At 37.9% G+C, this 8,109-nt stretch overlaps 6 non-coding genes across 6 annotated transcripts; 3 read left to right on the top strand and 3 right to left on the bottom strand.

Annotated features, from left to right (window-relative positions):
• The first annotated feature begins 2,970 nt into the window (after window positions 1–2,970).
• Window positions 2,971–3,052, top strand: Trnas-gcu. The gene has a single exon. It is a non-coding gene; the product is annotated as a tRNA-Ser (tRNA).
• Window positions 3,053–3,744: 692 nt separating this feature from the next.
• Window positions 3,745–3,826, top strand: Trnas-gcu. Its single transcript has one exon. It is a non-coding gene; the product is annotated as a tRNA-Ser (tRNA).
• Window positions 3,827–4,741: 915 nt separating this feature from the next.
• On the top strand, window positions 4,742–4,814 carry Trnak-cuu. The gene has a single exon. It is a non-coding gene; the product is annotated as a tRNA-Lys (tRNA).
• A 304-nt stretch (window positions 4,815–5,118) lies between these two features.
• Window positions 5,119–5,192, bottom strand: Trnan-guu. The gene has a single exon. It is a non-coding gene; the product is annotated as a tRNA-Asn (tRNA).
• Window positions 5,193–6,645: 1,453 nt separating this feature from the next.
• Window positions 6,646–6,769, bottom strand: LOC124294278. Its single transcript, XR_006904232.1, has one exon. It is a non-coding gene; the product is annotated as a U5 spliceosomal RNA (small nuclear RNA).
• Window positions 6,770–7,484: 715 nt separating this feature from the next.
• Window positions 7,485–7,607, bottom strand: LOC124294277. Its single transcript, XR_006904231.1, has one exon. It is a non-coding gene; the product is annotated as a U5 spliceosomal RNA (small nuclear RNA).
• Between the last annotated feature and the right edge of the window lie 502 nt (window positions 7,608–8,109).

Raw genomic sequence — 8,109 nt, 5'->3', positions numbered from 1 at the left:
AACTAGGCCAACGAGAGCTTATTACACTTTTCCCACTTCTGTAAATACTGTCAGATGTCAAGGCTTTATTTTTAACCTGCGCGTAAGTATCGTGTAACGAAGTGACGCAATGAACCTTCCGAAAGAGTCGTAGATATTTCTTATTTGTACTATAAAACAGCAGTGTCAACTTTTATCTTTTCCCCCGGTGTTGAAACGTCGATTTTACAAGTCGAACAACCAATATAGTTAGTGCCAAAATCTCAATCGGATATAAAGCTTGTGGGTTTCACCCTTTCGCAAGTAAGAAATTCCAAAACTCCGAATCTTGGAAGACCGCGGATCATCAACGACTTCCTACAATAATTCATTGATTCTAAAGCGACTGAAGTTTCCTAAGCAACAATTTCACAAAGACGGACAAGCTGAGAAAGCAAAAAATTACGAAATCCACTGACGCAACTGGTCAAGCAACGAGACATGTCATTCGACGAAAAAGAGGAGCAGACAGCCCGTTGATCCCTGATTCAAAGTCGGGTCCATACGAAGATGAGATCGATGGTATTCGGGGCACGTGTTGCACCGAAGAGCGGCAAAAAGGAAAAGGACGAGACAGTTGAAGAGCTTGTAACGCTGACGCTTCAGTTTCCTGACCTCCTGAAGAATCTGAAATGACAGGTGTGAACGTATCCACCAGCAGACGTGATTTCGAGAACTGTAGCGTAAGCAGCATTATGTTGAATTCGCCAAATATGAGGAGAGAAATGTCGTTTGAAACCAAAAAAAAATGATCGGAACAACAATTTAGGTTATCGGTGTACAGACCATTTGGCGTAACGTTTGATTTCCTGCTTTGCCTATTTATTTGATTTCATCTCGTAGATTTCAGAACAACCTAAAATCGTTACAGTTTGTACGCACGTTAAACAATTTGCGTTATGGGAATACTAATTGCCTAATCGAAAACCAGATCTATGAAGAAAAAAAAATTTTATATCCAGTAGCTATAACCATCAGCGAGGAATTTAAATGAGTTTCGTGAGATAATAAACGCATTATGTTACGAAAAAATTATACTCTCGGCATGTTAATTATACTTTATTAAATTTTTAGTATGCAAAACTATAAAGAGAGCGAGTAAGTGCCGCCACATACTTTATCAGATAACAGTGAAGTTTGCATGAGAAATCTAGAAAGATTGGGGAAAAAGGTATTGCAAATATCGTCGTGTTTACACAGCTGTTTCAGCCTCGTTAGCATCCTTGACATGTGTATAACGTTTGATGCCAGTGATTGAGAACGAGTTTTTTAACCTACACATGCACACTGCACGTTACAACTGCAGTGTTTATACATGCAGACATGCACTACACTCAAGTACCATTGCCGCTACTTAAGCTTATCGCTATGCAAACATGTGTTCTTATCAAGGGCGTAACAGAAAAATCACCAGCTGTTGCAACCGCGTTTCAACTAATCTATACTGTACATTCTAGTTTGTGTACGATTGTCGATAGTTGAGCGGTGAACCGTTGAATTAAACAAATTTCCAAGTAGTATAAACAACAAATCAGATATTATTGCAGGGACTGGCAATGAATATGCGTAAAATGGCTGAAAAATCCGCACATTGAGCATTCATCAAATTAATGTATTCTTCAGTTACAACGTTTTTTACGTCAGCAAAAAAATAAAAAGTATTGGAATTATAAAAATTTTGGATATCAGTGTTATATTTCGAATCACTTCGAAATGATGAAAAATCTACTAGATTCGTTCGATTTTTTACTCTACGACGATTCGTTTTATTCAGAAGATTATTCCATTCAATGTGACTGAAATACTTTTTTTTTGTCTTGTTGGCACTGTTGAATATAATTTGACGACACTGCGCCGATATACGTAGCTTATAACCATCAAATGGCAATATTGAATTGGCCATTTAAATAATACAAAATTTCACATAATACCACAACGCGGTTGTTCTATTTGATGATTGAAAAACACACTCGATGAAAAATAACCCACTAATTTTTTAGGGTTTTCAAGCTTGGGTGAGAACCCAGAAAATTGAAGATGCGTAGAGTTCACAGGCCAGACTCATATATTTTGAAATAGTAAAATCATAGCAGTGGTTTTAGAACTAGGTCTGAAATCAACCAGCTTTAATTTTATTGAAAACAACTTTAACTGATATAGCCTGTAATTTTGTTCGACTGAAATGTCATTACAAGTGTGCCTGTCAGCATCAGTATTGATATTTCTTAAACAAATGGAATGTTAGACTGTTTCATTTATCAATTGCATCTTTGTAGATTCAAGTGGCCATGTCTGAGTAGATATACCTGAATATAAAAATGCAATTATGGAGCCTTACAAGACGTATTATAAATTATAATGTGATTTAAATTCTGAATGATTTACATCACGAAATTTTCTTACAGAATGTTGCAAGGTCGTGTTAGATTGATATTTGGAAACTCTACGTACCGAGGTCTGAATAGCTATTTCTTCGCTGCGAACCGCTAACATATTCTCAAGAATAAAAGACTGAAAAGCCATTCCACACGCAATGATGTCGTTAGGATACCAATTCTTCAGTTATGACATGCAATTTTACCGAATTACTACCGGTTCCTGCTACTAATCATATCGGCCTTACAGCCATCATAACACAATCGCCTCAGAAATCACTGCAATATTTACTGCCAGAGCCATTGATGTACGAATGTATACTTTGAATCACTGGAATGGATTATAAACAAAAGGAAAACAAGTGGAAATGGCGGATCCGATATTTTTTATGCGTGATCGACGAGTCGACGAAGTGTAAAACGACGGCGATATTGAATTCTCATTTCCAAATATTTACCCGGCGGGCAAACACGGTTTAATGTTGATATTATGAGTAATCGATGTTTTTGAGCTAAAGGTGATAAAGAGAGTGAATCGAAAGTACGGCGGCCATTTTGAGATGTCATATGATAAGAAGACGAGGTGGCCGAGAGGTTAAGGCGTTGGACTGCTAATCCAATGTGCTCTGCACGCATGGGTTCGAATCCCATCCTCGTCGAATTCTTTTTTGTTGCTTTATCATTCTTCCAAATTGAAAATACATCATGTCATGGGGCGGGGTTGAAGTTTCGAAGACCCCTGATTTCGAATTATTTATTGGTCAAACTTGACGTAAAGAAATCAAACTTTTACGCAACAAGAATGTTTCGAATAGTCGGAAACGCGACGGCTCAAAGTTCCAAAAATTCAAGTTACGATGGAGGGAAGTTCCGAAAAGTAAACTTTCGATAGAGCAAAATTCCGAAAAAGACAGTTTCGATAGAGTAAAATTCGGAATATCAAGATATACTCACACAGAGAAGTTCACTCAACGAATGGGCGTAAAAAATCAGAAAAACCGAAAATCGGTATGACCAGGATTCCGAACGTAAAAATATCAAAAATTCAAAATAAACAAAGATCAAAGTAGTGAAATTTCACCAAGCTAGAAATTTAAAGAACTGAAAATTTTCGACCATTCAGAATTTCGATGTTTAAAATTTTTTAATTTTCTCACTTTCTCACTTTTGGAACTTGATTTGTTATGCCCTTTCGTCATTTTGTCCTTTCGGAACTTATCGATTTCGGATTTCCAACCGCGCTCCCATATCACGCTCTTACATTTTCAATTATCATTTCGTTTGCTGATTGATGTGTAATAAAAATGAATCTAAAGTACGGCGGCCATTTTGAGATATCATTGTTCGACAAGACGAGGTGGCCGAGAGGTTAAGGCGTTGGACTGCTAATCCAATGTGCTCTGCACGCGTGGGTTCGAATCCCATCCTCGTCGAATTTGGTTCTTGTCTTTTTTGTCATTCTTCCGAATTAGAAAATGCGTCGTACCATACTTTAACAATTTTAACCTCATTTCATTGGCTGATTAGTTTTACCATTACATCATTTGTTTACATTGCAACGATCTGCAAGTCACGGACCTCAACGTGTCAAGCAGTCGTCTCGTTCTCGAAAATTTCATCGATTTTTCCATATCCTTTTTATTAAATCTGTTTACGGATATATCAATTGTACAGTCTAAATATCGAAAGTTTCCAATTAAAAACAGTGGTCAATTGAAGGTTCAGAAGCTATAACTCATTGTAAAGACAAAGAAGTTCAATTTAACTGAAACTGTGTCGTCTCAGTGAGGAAACAAATGTTTAAAAGCACGTGTTGGCATTAAAAACTCTCCATTATCAATAATTTTGAAGTAATTAGATTATCGTGCAATTTTTTAATGAATCTGGAATGGATTCTCTATAAATTCTCTAATCGGAAGACGAATTTTTCCAACAGTTTTTAGTTCATCAGGGGTTGTAATTGATAAATTTATCCCTCGTTCGAAAAAATTTTAACATTGTGAAAATTTAGTGCAAGGAATGCCTATGTAATTTGATAATCAAAATGACGCTTGATGCCTTCAAATTCTACAAATAACACAGTTCTGAGTTCGAGGAAGCAGAAGAATCCTTGAACAACTAAATTTTCCTCACTTAATTTACCGTTTTAAGATTATTTTTCGCAACAATTACTGGGGGTATTTAAAAACTAATCAATATACCTAATTTTTACTTTTTGAATATTGATTCGAATATTTCATTATTTGATGAATTTTTCCACAGAACGTTACATTGAATACATCTTAAATAATCTTGAATCATACAACTTATACTAAATTTTATTGCAACTACATCAATGTACATCAATAGCCCGGCTAGCTCAGTCGGTAGAGCATGAGACTCTTAATCTCAGGGTCGTGGGTTCGAGCCCCACGTTGGGCGAGATACTTTTTTGTCTTTTTATATTGCATTCGCGCGATCAAGGAGACTTTTGAAACCTGGCGATCAAGATTTGACAAATTTAAATTCATTATAAGAGAGAGATACTTTTCTGTCATGCATCAACTTACGCTCGCTTCATACCAATCCGTCTATAGGCTCTTGTATCGCAATCTAGTAGGCATTTTAACGAAAAGGAAAAAACGACTGAACAAAAATGAAACTTACCGTGCACTCGAATTTGCAGGTAGTTGGAATAAAGCTCGTCGCCGTCATTTACCGGTGTGCTTGATTTTTCAAAAATAACCGCCCCCGGGTGGGCTCGAACCACCAACCTTTCGGTTAACAGCCGAACGCGCTAGCCAATTGCGCCACGGAGGCTTCGAGGATGAGTTAGATAGGAATTTATATAATTCTACGTACGATAAATCTCTTGCTCATGCTGTTTCCAATTATAGTAATCTTTAGATTGACGACCTGGCTCTTTTAGGAGTCAGCTAATAACTCGGAAACTCCACCGGACGTGTTGACTATTTATACACATAAATCATACTTTTATGAAATATCGAATTTCAAGGGAAAAATGCTGGCCCTCTGAAGGTTGAAGGAATTTATCGTAATTATGATTTTAAGTTTTCGTGTCAGGCTTCGGAATTATTTGTTCCCTGTCGTACTTCGAAGATCAGTTCGACAGTGAAGACTTATGAAAACCCCAACGGTTTGCGTTGAAAACTTTGCACAGTCGGTTATAAGACCCAGCTAGAAAGTTTCGTGGCATAAAACGCGATCGACCCATTTTCACGATTCAGTAAAAAGTAGATAAATTCAAGGGGATTTCCTGTAATTGGAAGTATCCTCAAGTGAACTGAGTGATTAGTATACCTATAATAAAAACTCAAAAAATATCCCGCACTTCAGAATCTCGTCAGATTTGCCTTGTTTGCCATTCAGGCTATTTTCCTTATAATTTGCATTGCGAAAATGTTGTTTTTCGTTGCGAAATTGCTTTTGCTTACCTACGAACCGCCTGGAGGCTGAGTCGACTCGGAGCTTGAGCATCGTTCTTGTTGACGGATTGGTAAAATCAACAATCATTTTCCTTCGATTGCGCTCGGCGGAATCCCTTATACCTCGCTGGAATCCTTTATACCTCGCTGGAGCGGCGATAGATTGCTTCTACTCTGGGTGGGGCAGCAGTTACGCCTACTTACCTACAACACGAATATACCCAACATCACTCGCTAGCAGCTCAGTAATCATTATTGCGAACACGACTTTCATTTCGGAATGTCTTATCACACAATCTCGAGCATTCAACGGTGGGGGTGACCTTTAGAGATGTAAGATTCATAAGAATCTATCCTAGGGCAGAGGTAAATATTTACATTGATCGAAAATATTCTTAATTTGCAATTTATCGAGCAGTATTCGATTTCCTTGTTCCAGAGAAATTGCAATCAAGAGTCATCATTTTTTTTCGTAATTGACATATCACTCTGGATCACGCCAGGTCATGGTCTCTACAATGTGCAGATTGAGAAGAATCTATCGGTGGTGCTTCTTGGGTTTTATTATTTTCTGTTTAGCCACAATGCAAATATGATTTAATATAACACAATGAGTGCATTCACGAATAACTTTGAATACCGCCCGACTTCATGTCGATTTCTCAGTGGTAATCATCGCCATTAGGGTGTGCCAATTTACATGTGTACATAGGGAATCTGTACGCGATGTAGGGATAGTTCGTACACATGGTTCGGTGAAAGCTCGTGGAGCAATCCTTCACAGCAATCAGTAAAGCAGTTGGATATTGTGTTTCCATTGTATTGTTGCCCTAGCTTATGCCAGGGTCTATCAAAAATTAGTCTTATAGACTCATCAAGTTGTTCCCCTCCACGGAAATCTTTAGTAAAAGGCGAAAGATTTATTCGTATATTGAAGGGAAACCAGAGTACCTATTACTGCAGCTAGGCAGGTTGATATATGTATCGAGGCCATATATTTGTTGCGAGAGAGAAAAGCTGCACTCAGCCTCTAGTGGCAGGCAGTAGCATTGTAGCCTGAGTGAGTCGGTTGCCTTACCGTGGTGCCAACAACGATTGCCGTGCCGCGTTTCTGTCATCCGGCATCCTACTTACCGATCGAAGATACCTACGTGGAGTATATGGCCCGTAAAGTTGTGAGATTGCGTCATGCTTACGAATAGGTTCATTCACGGTCAGTTGAGTATTACGATGGTAGATATACGTGCCTATGTCATAATATGCGAGCACTTGTGTTTGAGAACTGCAGTCCATTAGCTGTGATATTTTCGGGAATAACGACAGAATGAGTTGACAGATTACTCAAACAATGCAGAAAAATACTGAGCGATAAATTTTGTTGAAATTTTATCCAAGTAATCTGTAGTGTTATTACATTTCACTATTTGAATTTAATAATTCTAGATTTTTAGTGGTTCATATTCAACTAATTTGAACGAAACTAAAAATAGTCGGAAGCAATTTGATTTTATTTCGAAATCAACTCATCAAGAACCTTGACGTTGAATCAATGTAGCAACATTTTCCGCTTCTCAGAGCGGAATTATAATAGTCAATTCTACAAATATGGCCCAATTGGACTTCATGCCCCGTACAAAGTTTGTAATTCTGTTTACCGTAATTTATAGTCCCAGTTTTCACGGGGACGCAAAAAAATTCGAGTTATAGACTCATCAAGTCGTTCCTCTCCACGGAAATCTTTAGTAAAAGGCGAAAGATTTATTCGTATGTTGAAGAGAAACCAGAGTAATTCGGTTTGTGAATCGTTCAGGACTAGGCAAGATCGAGGTCTTACTTTTAAAGCGAGAAATTATGGGCTCGAAAGTCGCCTGGTGACGATTAATTGAACTAAGCGCAGTTAGCTCACAATCAGTCCCTACTACCTCCTGACGTCACCAGACCGTTACTGCAAACCCATTTATTCTACCTATCGCAAGGGCAAGGCGATCTGGTTAAGAACAAGGAAAAAAGAGATATCAGATAATGAGGTTTTCCGCGATCTATACATGTAAACATTCTGCGGCTGTTTATTATGCGCAATATTTTACTTTTGAAGTTATACTTCTTTAGGCGCGTTATGAAAAACTGATGAGAATGAAATTTCAAGATGCGCGCGCATCACTGTAACACAAAATTAACAGGATGAAGTTGCCCACTCAACCAAATTCGAGAGTGAAATTTCAAGATGCGCGCGCATCACTGTAACACAAAATTAACAGGATGAAGTTGCCCACTCAACCGAATTCATTAAG

This window comes from Neodiprion lecontei, chromosome 4 (genome assembly GCF_021901455.1).
Source record: "Neodiprion lecontei isolate iyNeoLeco1 chromosome 4, iyNeoLeco1.1, whole genome shotgun sequence".
NCBI classification, from domain to species: Eukaryota; Metazoa; Arthropoda; class Insecta; order Hymenoptera; family Diprionidae; genus Neodiprion; species Neodiprion lecontei.
The sequence above is the reverse complement of the archived record's forward strand: the minus strand, read 5'-3'. Positions and strand labels throughout refer to the sequence as shown.